This window comes from Molossus molossus, unplaced genomic scaffold (assembly GCF_014108415.1).
Source record: "Molossus molossus isolate mMolMol1 unplaced genomic scaffold, mMolMol1.p scaffold_m16_p_10, whole genome shotgun sequence".
Lineage (NCBI taxonomy): Eukaryota > Metazoa > Chordata > Mammalia > Chiroptera > Molossidae > Molossus > Molossus molossus.
This window is the reverse complement of record NW_023425345.1, coordinates 17891761-17918186: the sequence shown is the minus strand read 5'-3', so window position 1 is coordinate 17918186 and position 26426 is coordinate 17891761.

The window sequence follows — 26426 nt, the reverse complement described above, 5'->3', positions numbered from 1 at the left end:
TAGCAGTCCCAATCTATGCCAGTTTCAAAGGTAAAGCTGCAGGATTTTCAGATGGAATGAAGGTGGAATGTGAAGGAAGGAGTAAAGGATGACTTCTCTAAGATAAGTAGTTTCTCAGGCTGAATTGCCCCTGTAACCTTTAATTTCTAAAATATTTACCTGCTGCTTCAGTATGAGACAGTCTAAGATCAAATGCAATTAACATTTATGTAGTGCTTTATGATTGACAAGATGCTGTTTAATTGTTGAGATATAGCATGGCATATGAATTAGTATACCCATTTTATGGATGTCATTTTTTTGTTAGGGGTTAAGGTCTAAGTATTAGTGAAAGTTGGTAGGCATTGTTGGTTCAACCCCAAGTCTTAATTTTCATGTGTTACATTTTTATTCTACTAACCTCTGTATCTTTTGCCTACAAGTAATAGAAACCTCACTCAACCTAGCTTAAATATTGAAGGTATTCCTTGCCACATACCTGAAAATCCAGGGATGGGATGGATTACAGTTATGGTATGATCAAGGCTCAGAAACATCGAAGACTGAAGTCCTTTCTGGCTCTCTAATCTAGTTCTTAACATTGGCTCCCTGATAAGAGTGTTTCTCCTTATGATTGCCATATAGGCTTCGTGTGTTTTTTATCTCACACGTGTGGGATAAAAGTTCTTCATCAGTCTTACTGGAGCAGCTTACCACCCCAAGACCATGGCTGTCACTAGCTAAACATCATGCTCTGGTTGTCTTATATTAGTCAGGATCTATCCCTATATCTGGGGATAAAATCACTGTTCTTTGGTTTATGTATGTGGCAGGCAGTGGGAACAGTTAAAACAAAGGTCCTAAAGAACATGCCTGGAACATTCTAGAAGTGACAAGGAGATAGAGTGGCTGGAGAGAAAGGAAGTAGAAGTTGAGTAATCAAGAATTATATTAGAAGATGAGAGGGGTCAGACAATGCGGAACCTTATTATCTGATTCAAGTGGCTCATTACTATTATTAATATTATTTAGTTTCTATGGATTCTTTTGAAAGCTCTTAGTTTAAGTGCTCCTCAGCTACTATAGGGTTCTGAGTAGAAGAATGGCATGTATTAAATTTTTTTTTTCTTTATTAATTTGAGAGGCAGAGGAAGGGAGAGGGAGAGAGAGATAGAAACATCGATGTGAGAGAGAAACATTGATTGGCCACCTGCTATATGCCCCTTACTGGGGATTTGATCCACAACCTGGACATGTGCCTTGACCAGGAATCGAACCAGTGACCTCTTGGTGCATAGGTCAATGCTCAACCACTGAGCCACACTGGCTGGGCTGAATTATATTTTAAAAGGATTCTTCTGACTGTCATGATAGGGGTGCAAAGGTAAAAGCAGAGACTGATTCAGAGTGTTAATACATTTATCCAGGCAGGTGGTATTGGCAGCTCACATGGGTGGTAGCCATGGAGATTGTGAGAAGTGATTGGATTCCGCTTATATTTTGAACTCAGAGCCCACAGAATTTCTGAAAAGGTTGGATGTGGAGTGTGAAAGAAGGAGGGGTCAAGGGGGTCTGTAATGTAAGGATGGAATTGCCTTCAACTATCATGGAGAAGACTCAGGTAGAACATGGATTGGAGATCTAAGAGCAGTTCGGTTCTGTTTAGACATGCTGATTTTGAGATGTCTTCCAGATGCCAAAATGGGAACATTGAGTGGGCATCCCACTGTTCAGGGAAGTCAAGGCAAGAGATACAAATGGAAGACATCTTGGCATATACATGACATTGAAATCCATGAGACTAGACAAGATCACCAAGGGCGTGAGAGTCAATGAAGAAAAGGACCAGGGACGGACCCCTGAGTCACTTTAAATTTATAAGTTTACGGAGAAGATTAGAAGCCATGACTTGTGACCCAGGAGGAATGCTCGGGGACGAGCTCTCTGGAAGCCGAGAGCTGGAGGAGGGAATGATGATTGTGAAATGCTGGCCCTCCGAGGTCTTTGGTGACTGTCAAGTTGCAGTGGAGGGGGCAAAGTCCCGATAAGAGTGGTTTATTATTATTAGTATTATTAGTTCATATGAACAACTTTTAAAGCTCTATAGTTCAGAACTTTGCTTCAGGTATTCAGGTCTTTGAATGTTTCTAATTGTGTACAGCTCTCTATCCCCAAATAGTCAGGAATGATAACTCGACACATCTCTCCCCGTTTCTATTGGAGAACTTTCTTTCTGGTAAAGAAGCCTGTACATATTGCTTTGGGCAATAGAATCTTTCTTTGATATTCAAAATATGAACAGAAAAAATAGATAAATTAAAGATTACTCCCGTTGCCCAGCCAGTGTGGCTCAATGGATTGAGCATCGTCACATAGACTGAGAGGTCCGGGTTCGATTCCCAGTCAGGGCACATGCCCAGGTTTCAGGCTCAACCCCCAGTGGTGGATGTGCAGGAGGCAGCTGATCGATGTTTTTCTCTCATATCGATGTATCTATCTTTCCCCCTTCCTCTCAAAAAAAATCAATTAAACACATTTTTTCTTAAAGAAAGATTACTACTATTGAGGGCCAACATTGAGAGCTATGATAAACATATGGACTATTCTTCCATTTAGTATTCATAGCCTATGAAGTAGATGCAACTATCATCACCATTTTAGAAATGATATAACTAGGATTGGAGAGGTTTTGTTAACCTAGCAAAGTTTTTGCTGCTGCAGATGGGAAGATGGCAGACCTGTGATTTGAGCCAGGTCTTTTATAAAATTAGTTTTCCCCGTCTTACAGACTTTGAATTACAAAATTAGTTTATGTAAAATTTATGGTGTCACAAAAATCCTTGTTGAATTGAATCACATTATGGGGGATATTGAGACACCCAGGGCGTGCCTGGCTGCAGTGTTCTTTGGCCAGCTACCCTTCTTCCAGCTGCGAGATGCCCCCCTTCTCCCTGCCACACAAGGCAGACACAATTTCAGGTTGCCTGGTTTAAAAGCAATTATACCTCTAGAGAATCTTGTTGCCTCTGATTTCTAAGTGCTGGTTGTTTATAGAATTACTGCTCAGATCCCTTTAGTTCAAAATGAACATGCCAATGAAACTGAAATGAGAATCTGCACTTCTAAATTGGATTATCGGCTTCCCTTGTGTATCAGTTTGCAGCATTTCTCCCTCAGCAAAGTTGCCAGTGATTCTCAGCAGTTTAGTTCTACAGCTTATGCTGGATGGCTGGAGCTAGGTGCCTCTAGTTAACTTATTAGTTATGCTGTGTCTTGGGGATGACTGTTGCCACAGTAACAGACCAACAGACCTCCCTAACCTTTTAAATAGATTCTAAATCTTAAAAAAGGAACTATATTGACGGGAGGGTAAGGTTCAATGATCAGTTCTAAATTAGTATGCTCTAATGCAAACAAAAATTTTAATAAAAAGGAAATATCCCCTTGCTTCTTTGCCTCTTGCTTTCTGCTTGGAAAACCCTTTTCAGCTTTTCTTTGTAAAACAGAGTTGAAATCAATATGGCTATTTTGATACAACAGCAGTTCATACAGCATGTTTCCATCGCTGACTATTTTTGTTTGGCACCAGCATAATTGACTGATGTCAACAGAACTGGATTAGTGTTTATCAGTTAACTGCCTCTGTAGTGGTACAGAGACAGCCACACAAAGAAGTGCTTTCATAAACTTGATAAACAGACGGGGCGGGTGGTTTAATTTCCCTCTGAATGGAGTATTAGAAGAATTAACAGACTTGCTGAAGCACAGGAAGATGAACTTTCAGGTAAATCAGGCGTGGCTCTAATTTCAGTCAGCTTACCTTTTCATTTCTTGAAAAGGATTTAACTGAAAGGTTTGCCGAGGATGTGTTTTTAAAAATACAGTTTCGATGAACTGCTACATAGTTAAAATTAAATACTAAGCAGAAACTCATGATATTCCCAGGATTCTGAAAAGACAGTTAATTATGGAAAGATGGCTCAGCCTGATGTTTCAGGAGGAGAGACCAAACATGGGGATAGATATGTGACTCAGGAGCTGGAGCTGATATCACTTGGAAGATAATGTATGCTCTTGTGTGGGCAAAGGGAAGGATGCTGATGGATGCTGAGCTACATACCATCTTTGCCATCCTCTTGATTGGCACATGCTCTTCAGGGAGCAATCTGCCTTCTCTGCCAAGGGAAATAAAAATATGGCAACACATTGGCAGCTGCTGATGACAATGAAGAAGCCCAATGGGGAAATGGAATATGTTATGTTTACTTAGCTGGTTTTGGACTGGTTTTAAAAGATACTGTGTACCAAATGCCACTCGCCCTCTGAGTAGAAAATGCTTTCATTTCCTTTCAAAATAGGAACTGAAGTGAAGGGATCTATGCTCACCAGCCAGTTCAACTTAACCCCATTGATTTGTTGCACCTCTACTGGTCTTCCTGTCTCGCCTAGTCACAGGATAAAGCCCTGGGGTCACCCTTGGCAGCCTGTTAGAATTATCTGGGTAGCTTTACAAAATCTTGAAGCCCAGAAAAATCCATTGGGATCTCCAGCATTCTTATTTTTATTTTTTGATTAATTAATTAATTAATTAATTATATTGTTGGAAGTATTACAGATGTCCCCCCTTTTCCCCATTTATTCCCTCCTTCCCTCTCCCACCCACCCTCCTGCTTTCCCCAACCTAATGTCTGTGTCGATTGGTTGTACATATAGGCATGTAAATTCTTTCGTTTATCTCTTCTCACCCCTCCTCCCCATCCCTCTGAAGTTTGTTAGTCTGTTCCCTACTTCCATGGTTCTGAATCTCTTTTGGTCGACAGCTTATTTTGTTCATTATGTTCCATAAGGAAGTGAGATCATGTGGTAGTTGTCTTTCTCTGACTGGCTTATTTTGCTTAGCATCATCCTCCCCAGGTCCTTCCATGTTGTCTCAAAGAGGAAGAGATCTTTCTTTCTTACAGCTGGATAATATTCCATTGTGTAAATATACCACAGTTTTTTTTATCCACTCATCTACTGATGGGCACTTGGGCTGTTTCCAGATCTTAGCTATTGTAAATAGCACTGCTATGAACATGGGGGTACATGTATTCTTCCTGATTGGTGTTTCAGACTTCTTAGGGTATATTCCAAGAAGTGAGATCAGTGGGTCAAATAGCAGTTCCATTGAAAATTTTTTGAGGTAACACCATATTGTTTCCCATGGTGGCTGCACCAGTCTGCATTCCCACCAGCAGTGTGCTAGAGTCCCCTTTCCTCCACACCCTCGCTAGCACTTGTTGTTTGAGGATTTGCTGATGGCCTCCATTCTGGCAGGTGTGAGGTGATATCTCATAGTCGCTTTAATTTGCATCTCTCTAATGATCAGAGATATTGAGCATTTTTAATGTCTTTTGGCTATTTGTATGTCCTGGTTAGAGAAGTGTCTATTCAGATCCTCTACCCATTTTTAATTGGATTGTTTGTCTTCCTTTTGTTGAGTTGTATGAGTACTCTATATGTTTTGAAAATTAACCCCTTATCTGATGTATCATTAGCAAATATATTCTCTCAGAGAGTGGATTCCCTTTTCACTTTGATGCTGGTTTCTTTTTTTTTTTTTTTTTTTTATCCTCACCCGAGGACATTTTTTTATATTTTGTTCAGATAGAGTGGGAGGGAGGGAGGGAGAGAGAGAGAGAGAGAGAGAGAAACATCGACGTGAAAGGGACACATTGAGTAGTTGCCACCCGCACAACCCAACCAGGGCTGGGAAAAAACTGCAACCGAGGCATGTGCCCTTAGCGGGAACCAAACCCGGGTCTCTCTGGACCACAGGCCGACGCTCTAACTGCTGAGCCAAACCGGCCAGGGCTGATGCTGGTTTCTTTTGCTGTGCAGAAGCTTTTTAGTTTGATGTAGTCCCATTTATTAATTTTTCCTTTGTTTCTCTTGCCCTAGGCGATGTATAAGTGAAAACTCCGCTACATATGATGTCTGAGATTTTTCTGCCTACATCTTCTTCTAGGATATTTATGGTTTCACAGATTACATAGATTATAGTATGGACATTTGAATAATGTTGATTTTTCCAATCCATGATCATGGTATATGTTTCCACTTTTTTATATCTTCCTGTATTTATTTATTTATTTATTTATTTATTTATTCTTTTGGTACGTGCCTCTAGCGGGAACTGAACCTGGGACGCTCTGGTCCGCAGGCGGACGCTCTGGTCCGCAGGCCGACGCTCCAACTGCTGAGCCAAACCGGCCAGGGCTTCCTGTATTCCTTTTTACAATGTCCTGAAGTTTTTTGAGAATAGGTCTTTCACCTCCTTGGTTAAATTTATTCCTTGTTACCTTATTTTATTTATGTTACAGTTGTAAATGGGATTTTATTTTAGTTTCCCTTTCTGAGTGTTCACTGTTGGTGTATAAGAATGCCATTGATTTCTGGATGTTAATTTTGTATCCTGCTACTTTGCCAAATTCATTTATTAATTTTTTTAATCCTCACCCAAGGACATTTTTCCATTTTTTTTTTAGATAGAATGGGAGAGAGAGAGAGAAACATCGACATGAAAGGGACACATTGAGTGGCTGCCACCCGCATGACCCAAACAGGGCCGCGGGAAAAACTGCAACCAAGGTACATGACCTTAGCGGGAACCAAACCTGGGTCTCTCTGAACTACAGGCCGATGCTCTAACCACTGAGCCAAACTGACCAGGGATATTACTTTTTTTTTAATGGAGTCTTTAGGGTTTTCTATGTACAATATCATGTCATTGCAAATAATGACAATTTCACTTTCTCCTTTCCAATTTGGCTCCCTTTTATTTTTTCTTCTTGTCTAATTGCTATGGCTAAGACTTCCAGTACTATGTTAAATAAGAGTGGCAAAAGTGGACACCCCTGTCTTGTTCATATTCTTAAGGAGAATGCTTTTAGTTTTTGCTCATTGAGTATGATGTTGACTGTAGGTTTTTAATATATGGCCTTTATTATGACCCTCTATTCCCACTTTGACTAGTGTTTTTATAAGAAATGGGTGCTAGATTTTGTCAAATGCTTTTTCAGCATCTATTGATATAATCATGTGGTTTTTATCTTTCATTCTGTTTATGTGGTGTATCACATTTATTGATTTGCAAATATTGTATCAGCCTTGCATCCCTGGGATGAATCCCACTTGGTCATGGTGAATACTTTTTTTTAATGTATTGCTGGATTCGATTTGCTAATATTGTTGAGGATTTTGGCATCTATGTTCATCAGGGATATTGGCCTGTAGTGTTCTGTCTTTGTAGTGTCTGCATGTGGTTTTGAATTAGAATTATGTTGGTCTCATAAAAGAAGTTTGGAAGTTTTCCTTCTTGGGTTTTTTGAAATTGTTTGAGGAGAATGCGTGTTTTTTGAATGTTCAGTAAAACTCCCCTGTGAATCCATCAGGGCTTGGGCTTTTATTTGCTGGGAGTTTATTGATTACAGCTTCAGTTTCCTTAGTTGTTATTGGTCTGTTCAAGTTTTCTGTCTTTTCCTGATTCAGTTTTGGGAGATTGTGTGATTCTAAAAATTTTTCCATTTTGCCTAGGTTGTCCTATTTGTTGGTGTATAATTGTTCATAGTATTTAAAAAAAATCCTTTGTGTTTCTGTGGTGTCAGTGATTACTTCTCCTCTTTTGTTTCTCATTTTGTTTATCTGGGTCCTCTCTCTTCGTTTATTGGTGAGTCTGGCTAGGGGTTCATCAGTCTTGTTTATCTTTTCAAAGAACCAGCTCTTTGTTTCATTGGTCTTTTGAATTGTTTTTTTTAGTCTCTATGTCATTTATTTCCACTCTGACCTTTACTAATTCTTTCCTTCTACTTGCTTTGGGTTTTTCTTTTTGTTTACTTTATAGTTCTTTACGTTGTAGGGTTAGATAGTATATTATAAAATTTTCTTGTTTCTTAGGTAGGCCTGTAGTGCTATGAATGTCCATTTCCAAACTGCTTTTGCTGTGTCCCATTAATTTTGTGTTGTTGGTGTTCATTTTCATTGATTTCCGGGAATTTTGGTATTTTTTCCTTTATCTTTTTGGTAACCCATTCATTGTTTAATAACATACCATTTAGCCTCCATGTGTTTGAATGTTTTTGAGTGGTTTTATTGTAATTAATTTCTAGTTTCATGAAATTGTGATCTGAGAAGATGCTTGATATGATCAGTCTTCTTGAACTTGTAGAGACGTAGTTTGTGTTCTAACATGTGGTCTATCTTTGAGAATGTCCCATGTGCACTTGAGAAGAATGTGAATTTTGTAGTTTTGGGGTGTAATTCTCTGTAGATATCAATTAAATCCATTTGATCTAGTGCGTCATTTAGAGTCTCTGTTTCTTTGTTAATTTTTTGTCTAAAGGATCTATCCATTGATATCAGTGGGGTGACAAAGTCCCCTGCTATGATTGTGTTGCTGTCAATTTCTCCTTTGAAGTCCTCCAGAAGTTTCTAAATATATTTTGGTGCTCCTATATTGGGTTCCTATATATTTACCAAAGTTATATCCTCCTGTTGGATAGATTCTTTCAATATTATGTAGTGTACTTCTTTGTCTCTAGTTATGGCCTTTATTTTGAAATCTATTTTATCGGATATGAGTATTGCTACCCCAGCTTTTTTTTCATTTCCATTTGCTTGGAAAATTGTTTCCATTTCTTCACTTTCAACTTGTCTGAGTCTTTTGTTGTGAGGTGGATCTCTTGTAAACAACATTTATATGAGTCATGCTTTCTTATCCATTCAGCTACTCTGTGTCTTTTGATTAGAGCACTTAATCCACTTACATTTAAGGTTATTATTGATATATAGTTGTTTATTGCCATTTTTGTTTATTGTGGTTATATTTTTCTTCCTATTTCTTCTACTAATTACAGCAGTCCTTTGTACATTTCTTATAGTGCTGGTTTGGTGCTAATATATTCCCTTAGTCTTTTTTGGGGGAAGGGGGTCTGGGAAGCTTTTTATTTCACTTTCTATTTTGAATGATAGCCTTGGAAAAATAGTCTTGGATTCAAATCCTTTTTTTCCCCCCCATTACTTTGAACACTTCATGCCATTCCCTTCTTGCCAGTAGTATTTCTGTTGAGAAATTATCTGAAAGCTTAATAAGGGCTCCTTTGTAGTTAACCTGCTGCTTTTCTCGTGCTGCCTTTTCTTTGTCTTTAATTTTTGGCATTTTAATTATGATGTGTCTTAGTGTGGGCCTCTTTGGGCTCTTTTTACTTGGGACTCTCTGTGCTTCCTGAACTTGTATGCCTTTTTCCTTCACCAAGTTAGGGAAGTTTTCTGCCACTATTTCTTCAACTATATTGTCTAACCTTTGTTCATTTTCTTCTTCTTCTGGTATTCCTATGATGCAGATGTTGTTATGTTTCATATTGTTCCACAGCTCTCTTAAACTTTCGTCCTGTTTTTTAATTGTTTTTATTTTTGGTTCTCTGATTGGGTGATTTTTTTCTCCCTGTCTTCTAATTTGCTGATCTGATCCTTAGCATCCTTCAATCTGCTGGTTCTTCCTTCCAATGTGTCTTTTATTTCTGCTATGTCATTCTTCATTTCTGCTAGGTGGTCTTTCATTTCCAATTGGTTGATTGTCATCATTTCTATTGCTTTACTCATACTGTTGAGCTTCCTTATAATCATTATTCTGAACTCTACCTCTCATAACTTGCTTAACATCATTTCATTTATCCATACTTCTGTAGAATTCTCTTGTTCTTTCATTTGGGATTTGTTTCTTTGCTGTATCAGCAGAGTTTAGAGCCTGACAAATATTTCCTGTGAGTATTGATGTTCACTGATTGTGGCTCTCTCTGCTGGGTTTAGATGAATATAAAAGGGACCATGCTAAACACCAATGTCTAGTCTTACTTTCCTGGGTAGAGTTACAGGCCAAGCAAAGATTCAGTTATCCCAGAGCTTTGTCTGCAGGCTGACTATTAGTCTCAGTTACTTAATGAGCTTCAGATTGTAGCCTTCAGCTGAATGAAAAATTCACAGGTAGGCAGGGTAAGAGGATTTCCAGTGATTGGGGCAATTGTTTCCCTGCACTATAGTTGCTTTGAGAAGAAAATTGTTTCTGCAGTATGGGTTATTGGCTCAGCACAGGGACCTAGGCCTCAGCCTTCATGGCTCAGTCCCAAGAACCATGACACCCAACACTGAGAGTCAGGCCCAAGGCTCGTATCGTTCAGAATCTTGTCTCTGCCAACTGGCTTGCTGATTGTCTCTGTCTGTTAATCAATATTCTTATTTTTTAAAAATCCCAGTTGATTCTAGTGTGCACCATGGGTTTGGAGATGGCACTCTCCTGGCTTCCCAGAATGGGCAGGAGAGTGGAGGTCTTCATTGAGATTCAGTGATTCTATGGAGAAAACATATTTTATGAGAGCTGAAACTAGAAGCCTGGATGTACAACTTGTTTAATCACGAAAAATATTCTTAAATGCAAATAAATATTGGATATACGAGGTAATCATGCCAAATGCCCTTTAGTAGCACCTCACTTTGTGCAAGGGCCTTGAGGAGACACTTTCGTGATATTTTGTTTAATCTTCATAGCAATCCTATGAGATAGCTGGATCCAGCCACTTGGCAGATGAAGATAAGAGGCTCTGGGAAAAATAAGTCCGATTGCACAGCTGGTGGAGCTGGAGTAACATCTGGAGCTGGGAGATTTCAAAGCTGTTTCCCTCATGCTCACCACTCTTCCCACAGCCTCTTTAAAGCCCTGGCCGGTTTGGCTCAGCGGTTAGAGCGTCGGCCTGCGGTCCGGAGAGGCCCGGGTTCGGTTCCCGCTAAGGGCATGTACCTTGGTTGCAGTTTGTCCCCAGCCCTGGTTGGTCGTGCGGGTGGCAGCCACTCGATGTGTCCCTTTCACATCGATGTTTCCCTCTCTCTCTCTTCCTCTCTCTCCCACCCACTCTGTCTGTACAAAAAATGGAAAAATGTCCTCAAGTGAGGATAAAAAAAAAAAAAAAAAAAAAAAAGAGAAGCTGTGCAGCCTAGGCCCCCTCTATGCATAGTCATCCCTGGGAGCCCTGCAAACAAGGGTGCCATTCTGCATTCTCTCTGTTATTTGAAATCGCCTCTGCTTTGCTCTCTGTTGGTCCCTCTTTCCTTCTGTTTTATTTTCCTATCTTATTATATTCTTACTCTTTTCACTTTCTCTGCTAAGGCCAATATTAGAATGTTTAAATGGTGCATTGCAAATGCCATTTTCTGGCACATTAAATACTTTTTTTTTTTTTTTACCATGATTTGCATACATTTAACTCACAACACACATTTCATTAAACAGATGAGAAGCATTCTCATCTGAAGGGAAGCAATCTCTTTGTTTCTCTAAGATTTGAAATATTTTCCCCAGTGTAAGACTTTGACCATACATTTCCCACACTGTTCAAACTTGACTATTGCCAAAAGGCTCTGCACCATAAATAAGGAGACAAAAACAAAAGACAAAACTCCTGCACTGTTGGTTTCTGTCACTGGCAATTTGTGTGCCCTGGGTAAGTGCTTGTTACTCATTTGTCTGGGCAAGCACATGGGGATGCTAAGGGTATGACTTAAAATGATGATTTGAAGAATGGAATGAAATCAAGGTGGGTCCTTGCCTGAGTCACAATGAATAATGACTTTGTCTGCAAATGGACGATTAGCTGCAATTGAGATTCCTGGTCCCAGTAGAGTTCAGGAGAAGACCTATTAAAATATCAATAAGCTGCATCTATTTATATAGCATTGTAGCAAATATAATTGGTGAGTTTCTCATTTTTCCATGTTCTTCCTCCCCCTGATTTATTTATGAGTGTTACATAGTAATGAAAAAGATAGGCTGTAATGAACTACCGCCAGGAGGAACATTTTTCCAATGTTGCTAAGAGTTTCTTTCAGACAAAATTGTTTCTTTCTTTCTCCCCATAATTATTAGTCTGTGTTTTGGTGGAAAAAAACAACAACAACACAGAATTAGAAAGTTGAACATCCGTAATTAATGTGTGTTTCTCATGCCAAATAATTTCTTGCTGAAGGAAACAATGGCAGGACACAAGCAGGACTTCAAGTCTGTGATTCTCAATTAGCAAGGCCACATTTGTTACCCGCTGTAAGGAGGCAGTACAGTATCTGAAGTGTCTTAAGTGCTGTGATTTGGGGTGGGGAACTACAGCAGAGTTTATTTGAATGGAATTTCTCCGATATTCAAGGCATTAGCTGTATTTCTTGTGTGTGGGTTTTTTTTTTTTTGGTTTTTTTTTTTTTGACATAATTAAAAGGTGGAAACAAAATTGTAACAAATCTTTGGAAAAGATAATTACCACTAGCAGCTGCAGATTTGAAAAGCCAAACCAAACAAATAGCACAGTTGTCCAATATGGCAATCCCCATTGACATTTAAAAAAATAAGAAGAGAAAAAGACTGATATTAGTTACCATTTTGGAACACTGGCTTATTCATAGTTTCTACATTGGAAAAAGTCCAAACATTTTTGATGAAAATCAGAGGTAATGTATGTCTTGTCTCAAGGACGATAGCTTTGTATCTGTTCTGGAAATCATTAAGCCTCATCTTCTCTCTGCTACATAACCCCATGTTGTGCCGGAGCCATAGAATTTTCTTCCTGCTACTTTTTATTTGTGGTATTTATGTGTTTTATTGATTATGTGACATAATAAAACATAGCAAGTCAGATCCGAATGTGCTATATATTTTGTTCAATGGCGATGCAGAACGTTAGGGCTCTGCTCTCCACTTGGAGAAACATCTTACTGGGATATAAATAGGTTTCTAATGACTGCTAGGCTCTGTGCCTGCAAAATATCCCGGTAGGTAGCTCATTATAGAGCTAACATCATTAATAAAATAGCCAAAAAAAATCTCAGACGTACAGGAATATCTTTTATATTAGTAGCTGTAAGGAAAATACCTAGCGTATGCATAATTTGAGACTCATTGTAAAGCAATAATTTATCATCATTATCTACATATTATCATGGAAAAACAGGTTTAATTGCTTTTGACTGGACTGGCATGATGAGGAGGAGAAAAGTTAGTAGCAGATGGCCCCACTGTCAAAACTGCAGTCTCTTAGACCAAAATAAAGTAGCAGGATGAACTAGCTCTATCTTATCTTGATAAGTATGAAGTACCATTTTCTGGTATTATAATTGTCTAGAGAAAAGCAGAAATAGTAATTATTTACAGAAGACTAAAATGACTGTGAAATTCAACTTGAGCAGGTTTAAATTGTCTAACATTTTGGGATTAACAGAAATACTTCCTCTTGGTATGATTTAGTAAGTTTCCACAGTCTTTTCATTCCAGCTTTGCAATATTAAGTCGCTGGCATGAGCCCATTTAAGAGCACATCTGTTTGGGTATTACCTGATATTTATTTGTCTGCACCTCCCACAAAGTTATCCATTCTTTTAATAATATTTTATTATTTTATTTGGAGTGAACAGCTCATTTGTGAACAAATAATTTAACCAGTAGCCCTTCGCAATGTATATGGTTTACATGTCACTGTTTGAAATTTCAGAGTTGCTGCATCCATTACAATACAATATGAAAGGTCCCCTTATATGAAACACAACACAGATGAATAAATGTGAATTGTTGAACATAAATTCCACCTCACCCAGTTAGGGTTCCTAAGCAAATCAAAGAATTTGGATTAGTAAATCATAAGAATTCAAACTATAAAATTACCAAAATTAAGTCTTTTTTTGTTTGTTTTTTTTTTTTTTTTGGTCTTTGAGACTTTGGTGGCCCGAGAAGAACACAATTATCAGGTGGTAGATTACACTGTTGGCTGGTCAATGCAAGTAAATTAACTGCTTCAGCTGATAGAAGAGAAATGCCAGCTATAGCAACTTAAGTGAAGGTGACATGCTATCTGCAAAATAATGTGAATTCGAAAGTGCAGTTTAACCCCAAAGTAAAGGGAAGGAAAAAAAAAAAGAATGGAGCAATCTGCCAGACTAAAATAATGTGCGACAGAGAAATTATTCGGAAATGGAACTGGTTATAGAGATACAGATTTATTATTTGGTTGCTGTCATGATAAATTTGCCTCAGCTATGCCCATACATGTTACAGTATTCATGTCTGAGATGAGTAGGGATGTTGCAAAAGGCTTTGCACAATTGAAAATTCATTCTGAAAGTATAAATGAATAAATGCTCTTTCTTAAGAGCACACACACACACATTTTGTATTTAAAGAACAAATGGTCAGTTAGTGACTTGAGGTGTCCACATACCATAAGGGATTTGAGATTATAAAGTCAGTTGATTATTAATACCTAATGGTATAATGATTTAGAAAACCATTTCGATGGTCATGAAATGGTTATTCTGATCCAATACCAAATTGTAACATTCTATGCTGGACACTATGTGGATCAGCATTATTAATAAGAATTGTTCATTGACTATTAGTAGCATATTTAAACTAAATTATTCAATTTAATATAGCTACATTTTCCTTGTTTTTGTATTCACATATGGCAATTTTTGCTATCATGTGATAGATTCATCATGAAGTAGACCTGATCAAATGTTGTGGAAAGCAGAGGATTTAGAGGCTATGCAATGACTTTGGTGTAGGAGAGGAATGCAATAATTCCTCTAGTTGGGATATTTGGGAAACCATACTTTTTTTTTTTTTTTTGGTGTGATTGGTGTGAAAACTGAGTTTGATTGGTAGACTTCCATTAACACATTGTCCTACTATCTTCTTTGTTACTGATCTGTTTCCTCCAAGAAATATTCATGCATATGGCTCCAGTTTGGACAGTTCCAGTGATATGAAGCTTGTCTCTACTCTGAAGATTTCTGTTGAATGATTATTGTCATCTGATAGCCAAGTTCTGCTTCTAGTCATTCTTGATATCAAACATACTTCTGGGGCATCTGTGGCTACACCATTGTTTTCACCTCCTCATCTCTTCCTTTTAATTAAAAGTCCCCTGACTTCTGTTCCTAACACTGAAGCATTTTACATACCTCCCAACTAAGTTGTATTTTGTAACAAGTGTAAGGAAGGGAAAAAAATAGTTATTTCCCCTCTACTCATTTTAGGTTCATTGGCTGGGGCCCTGCAAATTGGACAGACAAAAGAGAGATTAACAAGAGAAAAACAAACAGAAGTTTGTCAACATGTGTCTCATACATGCAAAGAGGAGCACTCATCCATGAGTAACTCAAAGAAGTAGTTAGAACTTGTTTATATCATTGAACAGAAGAACATTAACTTTGCAGAGAAGTGAAAAGAAACTAGAACATGGTTTGAGTTTCCAGAGGCAGCAGATTTTGAGAAGGCAAATATATGGAGCATCTAATGGTAGATAAGGGCTGGCTCATAAGTGAGAAAGTCTTGTTTGTTTGGACTCTTCCTTAGTGCCACATTGTCCCAGGTGTTAAGGTTATTGTCTTTGGTATGGGAAATGGGGGGGGGGTATGGGAAATGGGAGGGGGGAAGAACACCCTCACAAGGGCAATTTATGTTCTATTTGTAGGTAGATAAGAGGGCAGAAAGTTTGTTCTATGTCTCTTTTCTTCAGTTCCCTTCTGCTCAAAATAATCAGTAGCCAAAGTGGCACATTTGGGGGTGCTCTATTTTGTTCCTCTTCATAAACAACAAAATGACAAAATATATTCTACATGTGTGTATGCACCCCTTTCTGATCACCTTTAACTCTTGTTTTCCGGCATCAGGAAGATCATTTCAGGTCTATTCAAACATAGACTTTTGTGGTACACGAATCCTCTGGGTCAACACTGTTATCACCATCATCACTTCATCCTTATCACATAAGTCAATCGACAATGTGTAACATGCAGGCACGACCTCTGTGTGCGTGATCACACTCGGTACAGCAGCTCAGTGAGGTAGATACTTTTATGATCATCGATTTACAGATCAGGAAACTGAGGTTAAAGAGTCAAAGTGCCCGCCCTGATCGCTGTGGCCCAGTTGGCTCGGCATCCTCCTGTGCACCAAAATGTTGGTTTGATTCCCAGTCAGTTCACTGCCAGGCTTGCAGGCCTGGGAATCGATCCCAGGTAGGGGGTGTGCAGGAGGCAGCCCACGGATGTTCTGCTCTCACATCTATATTTCTCTTTCTCTTTCCCCCTCCCTTCCTCTGTCTCTAAAAATTAATAAAAAATATTAAAAATAAAAAGAGTGTAAGTGCCCAAGGCCACACAATTAATGAGAGTGATTTAAGATCCCAACACATATCTCTGGGACTCTAGAGTCTATGCTTTGCTATTTCCCTCCCAAAGAGTCTCTGTTATATTTAAACTCATATTTAATACAGGACTGGTTAGAGTTCCTGAAATGACTAGTATTTGAAAGTTTATTGAAAAAAGACAAATGAAAACAAAGACCAATAAATAAGGAGAAGATTAGTAAGTAACAGTCTTTTGTTTTATTGGAATGGATTTGTTTTATGTTTTGAACAAATTGGAAACAACAATAAAATTCATGTAAAGTAGAAGCTATTTGTTGGGGGCAAGGAGAGGAAGTTTTACTAGAATAAAATCTATTTCACCTGATTCCTGTGTGATGATTTATAATGTTCTCCTCTAGAACAATACAAAACGAGCATTTTGGAACTATGCTATTGGAAACGCACATTTTACCACTGCAGTGCATAATTATAGCCCACCATAGCAGCTTACATGATCCTTTAAATATTTATCCCTTCAAATAATTAGATTTAGGAGATTTGAATTCATTTGGTGAATAAGCTGTTAATTTTTCATACATGTTGATAGTATACGAATCGTTCCCTTGCCTTGCCCCTACTAAATATAACGGAACAGTGCAAAACCTGGCCACACCAGTATTCCTCCTCCTGGGTACTTCTGAATATTTATATCCAAATAAAATGCCCATTACAGACTAGAAATATTCAGTTGCTGATTTACTTGTGGTGGCTAAAAGTTAATTTGACAAGACTTTTATTTTACTTCCCTTCCTCACTGAAAGTAATGGTTAAAAATAAATGAAGACGATATTACATCAAAACCATTCCAAAGCTCAAAGAGGTTTATAGGCTGTTTCCATGGTACCCGGTGTGGCAGCCCACCAGTGGAGCTTGGCAATCGCCTGCTCAACGAAATGGGCCTAACTTTTGTTTTCTACAGGAACAGTAAGACTCCAAAGGCCTGTGTTGACAGGTAATGACATTTAATTCATAAGAGGACAAAAAAAGGGAGGGGGGATGGGAGAAAATATCCATATTCATTGCTTAATCAAATAACATTCTTTCAGAGGATTCTGGGAATTCTCCCCAGTGGCTTCCAAAGCTTCCCTTTGATAGCTGTAAACAAATTACCTTACGGATAACTTCTTAATCAGGGAAGAGAAGCTCCGTTCTCTACTTGATCTTTCCCGTTGGGTGGTCCCAGCCAGAGAGCAGCAGTCTTCCTCTCGAAAGCTGGGCTTCTGAAAAGCCACCCCGCATTATGCTGACAGCTGTAGACCTCTTTTTTGTTAGGGTAACAAACATCCTGTGTGGAGGACAGCATCAATCCAGCTTGCAGTATGCCCAATTAGAGAGCTAAAATCTCATTTGTTTCACCATGGGAGCCCCCTGAAAGCACACCGTTTGGGCCTCATTACAGTATTTTTAACTTTACAAAAACAATTTCATTATGGAAATTAAAGAAGCTCATCTGGCCTTCACATGTATACTGAAGTTAATAAATTCCAGAAGTATTTCAGCGACCACAGCATGGAGTTTTGTCTTCACTTAATCACAGCCAAGAGTGGCTTTGTAGGAAAGATAGTGGGTCCAAGGAAAATTGTCATTTTTATTGGCTGTTTGCTGTGCTTGGATTAAACAAACAAACAAACAAACCTGCAAGAAAAATATTAACTTCAACTGTGTCGGAATAGAATGGATTCATGAAATGGGTGTCCTTGTGGGTACGTGGGTCACACAAATGCATAAGCTCTGTTTATCTGTAACTTCTTTGGATGGTAACCACAAGCTAAAGAATAAAATTAAAATTACATTCTCTACCCACTCAGAGCCCATGGTTTAAAGAAAGTGCTAAATATTTTCATGGTTACTATTGAAAAGGGAGGAATTTTCCTGTTTTGAAAGTAGTGGGTTTTTGTCATTACCAATTAAGAAGAGAAAGAATACAACAGATGATGGTGATGTTTGGTGGTGTTGAGTTTGGGACTGCAAATAGATTTAGATGAGGTAGTATCCCTATAACTGCCCAAGTCATGGGAATGCTGTGCTGGTCCCCAGCTCCCCCTGGGCTGTATACATTGCACTCAGTTACTTTCTGAGAAGAGAAACTATTGTTACTTTCTGAGAAGAGAAACACAGTGGAGAGCTCCCTGTGTCCCCTCCTATTGTGGGTGGAATAGGCTTCTTGCAATATCATGAGAAAAGAAATTTTCTGAGACTCACATGGGAAAATGAGTAGCATTTATTTGCATGGAATTACACCCCCGAATCTCCAAGGTCCCGTTCCCTCTGTCCTGCCAAGGAAAAAGTCCCATTTTTCTTTCAGCAGAGCTAGGTTTAAAGCAGTTGCCCAGAGTTTCCATTCCATGTTGGAGCACAGTCCAGTCCAGCGTCAGGTTGGCTCAGTGTGTGTTCCCAGCTATAGCCCATCAGTCCATTGCATGTGGGGTTCTCATGGCCATGGGCCATGCAGCTTCTGGCACATGCAAGGAAGCAGGAGCAAAATCAGAGGAACAAGAAAGGAACCAGAGTGTCAAGGGGGTGAGAATTCCTTTGTTTTGGGATTTTCATGGGCTTGCATTGGCTCCACACCCCTGTCCAGTGATCTCTGTTCCAGGTTAGACTGACAGGCACATTCTCTGCAACATCCCGGCTTTACTGAACATGCATCCATCTCCCCTTTGTTGCACCCGTTCCCCCAGTGATTTGCAGGGAATGGAGCAGTGGTTCCCTGGGGAGTATAAAATTGCAGCTTCCTGGTGAAGCTGCCCAGATGACCATGCTTATAATGTATGGTCTCCCTTTTGTTCCTTTCCTATTATTAATAACTAGCTAATTACAGTGGTAACACTATGAGTCAAAATACATCACATCTATTTTCCCCCTTTCTTCTTCAAGTTTTAAATATTCTGAGATTTCATTTCAATCAAATTTTAATTGATATACTTATAACTTTAAACAGAAGACCTCTAAAATGACAATATTGAGACTTTAAATTATGAATTAAGATGTAAATAGCTATTTTTCTTTCCTCTATCAGGAGACAGAAAATGGTGTATTAAAAAAAATGGGGAGAATGGGAGAAAACAAAGACTTTATTTATAAACTAGAGAAAAGTAGCTGTCAAAAATATTGCAATAGTTTGGTTTAAAAGTAAAGATAATGAGCCATAATTCTACCTTTCTGACATATGGAAATCTATTATTTATTTTTGTGTGTTTTCGTCTAGTAACTCTCTATTCATTCAATAGCCCTCCTTTTCTCCCTCCCTCCCATTTTCTCTTCCATCCATCCATCTATCCAACTATCCATCATCTCTATCTGGAAAAGAGTCGACTAGTTCCATGAATGTTCTTTGTAACATAATTTCTGTCTTGCTACATTTTATCAGTGAGTGCTGTTCTTTTGATGCCTCTTCTAGAGGGAAGTAGATCTCATACAAACCTAGGTGAGACTAGTTCCACTGTGATTAGTTTCACTGTTCTCCATGAAAGTAACTTTGCTGGCTCATAGTGGAAAGTTCTGTCAGTGTCTCCATAGTTTAAGCTAACTATTCATGACCTTTCTCATTCTCAAAGATAACAAGTAGCAGCTTGATATAGTGGAGAGATTACTGAACTTGAAATCTGAAGGCTTGAGTTCTGGTCTAGCTCTGGGTATTGGTTAACTATCTCTGCATAATATATTGTAAAACTTAGTAGCTTAAAATAATAAACATTTATTATCATAAAATAATCTCTTAGGTCAGAAACTCAGGCGTGGTTTATTTGGCTCTGGTTTGTATTGGTTTTCTAGAGTTTCTGTAACAAAGTACCACCAACGAAATGGCTTAAAACAGCAGACACTTAGCATCTTACAGTTCTGGAGGCGAAAAGTTCAAAATCAAGGTGTCAACAGAGCCATGCTTTCTCTAAAACACACGAGAGAGAATCCTATCTTCTGGTGTTTGCTTGCAATCTTTAGCTTTCCTTAATTTACAGAGACATCACTCCAATCTCTGTCTTTATTATCTTATGGCTGTCTTCTCCTGGTTTGTGTCTATAGAGTCCTTCCTCTATGTGTTCTGTCTTCTGTGTCTTCCCCTTTTTATAAGGTTACCAGTCATCTTGGATTAGGACCCATCCTAATGACATCATCTTAATCTGATTACATCTAAAGACCCTACTTGCAAATGAGGTCACATTTATAGGTCCTGGGGATTAGGACTTCAATATGTTTTGGGGGTAAAACAAAATCCATAACAAGACCTTTTCATGAAGTCACAGTAAGATGTTGGCTAGGCCTGACATCATCTAAAGTCTTAGCTATGGCTAGAGAATGCACTTCAAGGTGGCTCATTCAAATGGCTGTTGTAGAAGACCAGATATGCCACCCCAAAATATGCCTCTTTGCAATAAGGATTATTTTGAGAAACAGAAGACACAGGAGAAGCCCTGGAGACAGGATGTAAGTTTCCTTTTTGTAAGAGCATACTTTAACATCGCCCCCACTCTGCTCTTCAATAGCTGTGTGATTTTGGAAAAGCCATGGAGTATTTGTTATCTATGATATCAGTTTAATTGTCTTGCAGTTATGACCACAGATTGACTGCTTTGTAGACCCGAATAAGAGTCCCAGTCATAGAATCAGAGCAGAAAGGACTATAAACCCTCTCTAGTCTAAATATTTCATGTTGCATATAATAATATTGATCCTAAAGCAGTAAAGTCATCTATTAAGTATTTAACCTGATTTCTAGAATACTTGGATGAGAAAACTTTTTTTTCTTCTCTTGCGGTCTATGAGTATTAGGGGGAGGAACAAACTTTCCTCTATCCTCAAGGTTCTTTTGGCTGGTTTAATTATCAAATAGACACAAGACAGATTAGCAAGAGAAAATAAATAGATACACACATATGTATGGGAACCCTATATACACAAGAGAGTCAGAGATCCTGCATGCATGAGAAGTTCTGAGATAAAAGGGGGATTGAGATATGTAAGACATTCTGAGCTAGAAGTGAGGTAATGCACCTTGGGAACTTCAAAGGTTCATTGTAGGATGATGAGAAGAGCATATGCTTAGTAAATAGAAGTTTGTCCTGCCCTATAGATAGATGAAAAGGGGTTATATCTAATAATCATTTATTATGGGCAAGGTCCCTAATTCAAGTTCTTCTAGGTAGTTAAGGAAGGGACAGAAGTTTCTTTTCAGCCTGTAGCTAAAGTTGCCATTAGCTCAAAACAATCTGAATACCACAGAGCACATCTTGGGGTGACATTCTGAACCCTCACACTGTACTTTCCTACTCTGCTGAGCTCAGTGTGTCCATTCTGCTCTTTAGTGCTGGGGATAGACGTCAAGCTCAATGTTTCAATGTGGTGATGGTCTCACTATGTTTTTCGGGCAAGGTTAAGTGTAGGAAACAGAAACCACTATGTATTTCAAGCAAAAAGGGATTTAATACATAGAATTATAGGTCTTTACACAAGCAAAGTGTGATGGTTAGTTTTATGTGTTAACTTGATTGAGCTAAGGGATGCCCAGCTAGCTAAAACAACTTTTGAACATGTCTGTGAGGGTGTTTCTGAAAGAGATTAACATTTGAATTGGTAGACTAGAGATGAATGCCCTCACTAATGTAGGAGGGCATCATCCAATCTATTGAGGATCTTAATAGAACAAAAAGGAGAGGAAGGGCAAATTTGCTCTCTGCCTGAGATGGACATCCAACTTCTCCTGCTCTTAGGCATTTTAGACATTGGCACTCCTTGGTCTTGAGCCTTCAGAGTCAGACCAGGAGTGGGGCTCTTCAAATTCTCTCTCTCTCTCTCTCTCTCTCTCTCTCTCTCTCTGTATATATATATATACACACACACATATATACACACATATATACACACACACATACATACACACACACACACACATGATTAGTATTATAGAGGGAAAGAAGGAAGGGAGGAGGGACAGTAAAAGAGGGTTTGGGGGAGAGAGGAGAAAAGACAGGACAGAAGGAAAAGAGACTGAATAAACGCAGAGAAACAGTCACTAGGAAGAAACACTCATATGTGTATTCTGTTTTTCTGGGGAACCCCGACTAACACACAAAGGAAAAACTAGAAGAGATAAAGTCAATGAGGGTTCCCCCAGACTGCTGGTTCAAGTTTCAGCATTGTAGCTACAATCCAGGCATCAAAAAGCTGCTGTAACAAATCTACCTTATACCCATGGAGTGGGTCTACATGAAATGAAGTTCACCATTGTAAACACTCAGCTGTTGGAGCTTGCTTTTCAGCAGATGGCCACATTCATGGGAAGATGGCTACTGCCTCACCATGCCGGGGAGGTCTTAATCTCTTGCAAGTGTATCTGGTTAGCAAAACACAATCCACACTCAAAATTCTACTTGCCAGGGAGTCTGGGAAATGTCATTTTACATTTTCTAAACTACCCAAACAGAAGCAGGGTAAAATAAAGGTTGAGAGAGCCAATGCACCTTGTACACATCATGCAATCCAACTCAAGGCTTGTGATGGTTACTGTCACACGGCATGATTATTCTTTTCCCATGGCAATGGCCTTCTGACACTTTACTTCCTCTACCAAGCCCCTAATGCCCTCTGGGGGGTGTTTACAGTTTTCAGTGTTTGCTAGTGATTGTGAACTCCCACCTACTAACTAGATTGCAAACCTTTGAAGACAAACACCTTGTCTGATGTTTTCACCACAGCACTCTCCGCACCTGATCCAGTGTATCTGCTTATTAGAAACTCAGTATAAATTTGGTGAATGAAGGAAGGATTGAGGGCTGTTAGGAGTCTGTTATGAGTCTATCAAGCACCTTCTTGCCTTCTTGTCGGTGGGGACAGGGGTGGCAAAGTATTTTTAAGGAACAGAATGTCCCTCAGCACCAGAACCAGTGCAGATAGAATTCCGAAGAGGGGTCCTAGGGAGGGCTGTGTAATCAAGAAACCAATTTTCAGCTCTCTCTTCTCAGAATTGCGTGACAATCAACTATCTGGGTCAATTTGGTTGAAGAGTTCTCTTATTGAGTGCCATTATTTCATACTTTGAGATTTCACATAACGCCGGATTGATTTTTTAACTGGCTCTTGATATCTTTTTAATGGAATAACTTATTTACTTACTTGTTACTTATTCATCTTTTTCACAGAGTCTGCCTAGGTGGTAAAAGATCATTTGAAGAAGCCAAAGATAGTTATTTAGTCAAACCTTGTGACCTAGTGTTTCACCTTCAACAGGACTATGTGCCTAGTGTACTTAACAACTTAATGAATGATATCCCCCTCCCCATTTTTTTTTTTTTTTTTTTACTTCAAGTGAGATCCCTCACACTCTCTGCTTTGCTGCCGACCATCATGTGCTTCTGTTGGAAGGGCAAACTGAGAATTCTAAAATACATTCTCAAAGTGCACGTCATTCACACTCCAGATCATACCAAAGTAATTTTTCACGTGCATGTTACATGAATCAGTTCTGGTTCATTTGTTTCACCTATTTACTTTGTACTTGGAGCTTAGGTATCTGCATTGGTGGCTCCAGAATTCTACCGTGGAGGCCTTGAGGAGCCGAAGGCTGGCTTCTGTGTTATAGCTGTACCTGTACTCGGGGAGGAGGTATGTACATATGGGGGTGGGGCAGGGAGCGGGGGAAGAGTCTTGTCCTTGAAGTTGGATTTACATAGCAAGCATACTCTTTTTATTTAGGTTGCCCCTCTTTTTTGGCTGCCTAAGGAGAGCTGGTGGAGATCTAGGGAGAAGGTATTGATTGCCCCTCCAACCCGTGTCACAGTATACCCATTAGGAATGTGACTTCCGCCAGCCCCCAGAAACACAGTGCTCTGCCACCGAAAAACTGGACTTGGCATCTAACACACTAATCAAATGGAAATATTAGAATCTGAGGATATCAGAGCTGTATGACTTTAAGATATTTTCCAGTTTTATTTTCTCATTTTCATATTGAGAAAACTAGGGTCCAGAGAAGTTAAGTGATTTCTGGGTAATAAATGAAAAACTCAGCTGGGAGAGTTAATCCAGTTTCGGGACACCCAGGTTAGACCAGTGTACTTTCCGTTACACGTTCATCTACTCCAACGTTAAAAGACAAAATGTCTTTCATTGCCACTCAGCAGTAGGAAAATTTTAAAAAGGCCCAAGATATACTAAACGTCAATAGTCTTGGTCCTATGAGTACTTACATTAACTCATTTAGGAGAGACAGGCTATTGATAAATAGATTTGGCTGCTGCGGCAAGTGTAAATAGCTCCTTCATTGTCTTAGAAGTCAATGATTCTTTATAAACATTAGACATACCTCCTGAGAGACACAACAATCACTTCTAGAAGTTACTGAAGAATTTGAAGCTTTGAAGAAAGTTTAAATAAAAATCAAAAGGAGGAACTGATACTGTGCAGTAGGCAGCTTACCCTGTGTGCCATCTGATTCCCAAATAGGAACATTTGATGTATTGATCAAAGGTGCCACGTTTATACCTTCTACACCAAAATCTGAAGAGTAGAGGGTTCTCTCTCTCTAAAATGCAGCTGAATTTCAAATAGGGGCTTTCCCATGATTATAAATATTTTGAACAAAGTGGTGGAGAATACTGTCCAAAGCACTCCAAATGAGAGATTGTGACTTCAGTTAACCTTTCTCATCCTTCATTTTCACACCTGTATAATTAAGGAGTTCTTTTTTTTTTTTTTTGCTTTGTTTTGTTTGTTAATCCTCCCGTAGGATATTTTTTCATTGATTTTTAGATAGAGTGGAGGGGGTGGAGGGGTAGAGAGAGACAGAGACATCCATCAGTGTGAGAGGGACACATTGATTGGTTGCCTCCTGCAGGACCCTGACTGGGGCCCGGTATCTAACCTGAAACCCAGGTTTGTGCCCTTGACCAGGAATGAAACCTGCAAGCCTTTGACCCACGGACCGACACTCTAACTGCTAAGCGAAACTGGCCAGGGCTAATTAAGGAGTTCTTGATGCCTCCAATGGGGATGGATTAAACAGTGATTTACTCATTCATTTATTCATCTATTAATTTAATCAGTCCTTCAACAAATAATTGAGGATCTAGGAGGCCTTTTATTTCTAACAGTGTCCTGTTCATCATTTCACAAAGCAAAAGGGTGCTGTCTGTTTTCTGCCTGAACCAGACTATAAGCCTACTGAGGGCAGTCCCTATGTCTCTTTTTCACTGATGAATTCTGAGTACCCAAGAGTCTGCCTGTCTCATAGTAGACATTCAATCAGTAGCGATCAGTGAATGCAAACATGTCCCCAATGAGCCTGCAGTGTGCCGACAGAGACAGAAAACCACACAGACAGCACTGATGGCTCCTGGTATGGGCTATAAAATGAATATATGTTTATAGGTTCAGCTTTAAAGGAAGCATACAGGAGAGACATTGGCTCCAGCTAGGTAAAATCAGGGAGAAAGTATTAAATCTTTACTAAAACTGAGATAAGTGCTGTTCTATTCCCTTGTATAGATGAGGGACACGAGTCCAGATTTAATTAAGACTCCAGGATCATGCAGAAAGTACTAAATCATGCGTTTGCATTCAAAGCTTCCCCCCTGACTCCGCTGCCTCTTCACCAGAATGTTCATCGATCTGTCTTTCCTGGGGAAATGCCCGGGAGTTCTCTGAGCATCTGAATCACTTGAGATGAAAGAGGTTTTGTGTTGTGGTGTCTTTGAGCTGATAGAATGCTTCCCAGCCTCTCCCTCTTTGTTTCAGCGGATGCTCCTGAAGGCAGGTGATCTGATACGTACACCATTCTTATCATTTTATTCTGAATCATCCATATAATGGCTAATATCATTTCATTTTTTTTACCTTTCAGATGTATATTGATTGACGGATCCCTAAAGTGCCCTTTCTCCTCATTCAGTGGTTGCCAAATAAAAGTATCTAAATTCCAAAAGTGAGATCAGTGTTCCCACCCTCTTTCCTTTCAGTTATGTCATGTTTTGATGCCTCATGCTCCCAAAGTGACTTCAATACGATTGGTCACCAATGTAACAATGGCTTTCAGTTTTCTACCCACAGATCGCAATGGTAGCTGACCTTTGTCTTTGCCATAAATCCCATCCAAGTGTTTATATCTATCCCCAAGTCTCTTTTAAATGCAAATAAACAAGTTCAGCAGACACACAAGCACCACGTGGATCCTTAGCTGTAGCCCGCAGACTGTTC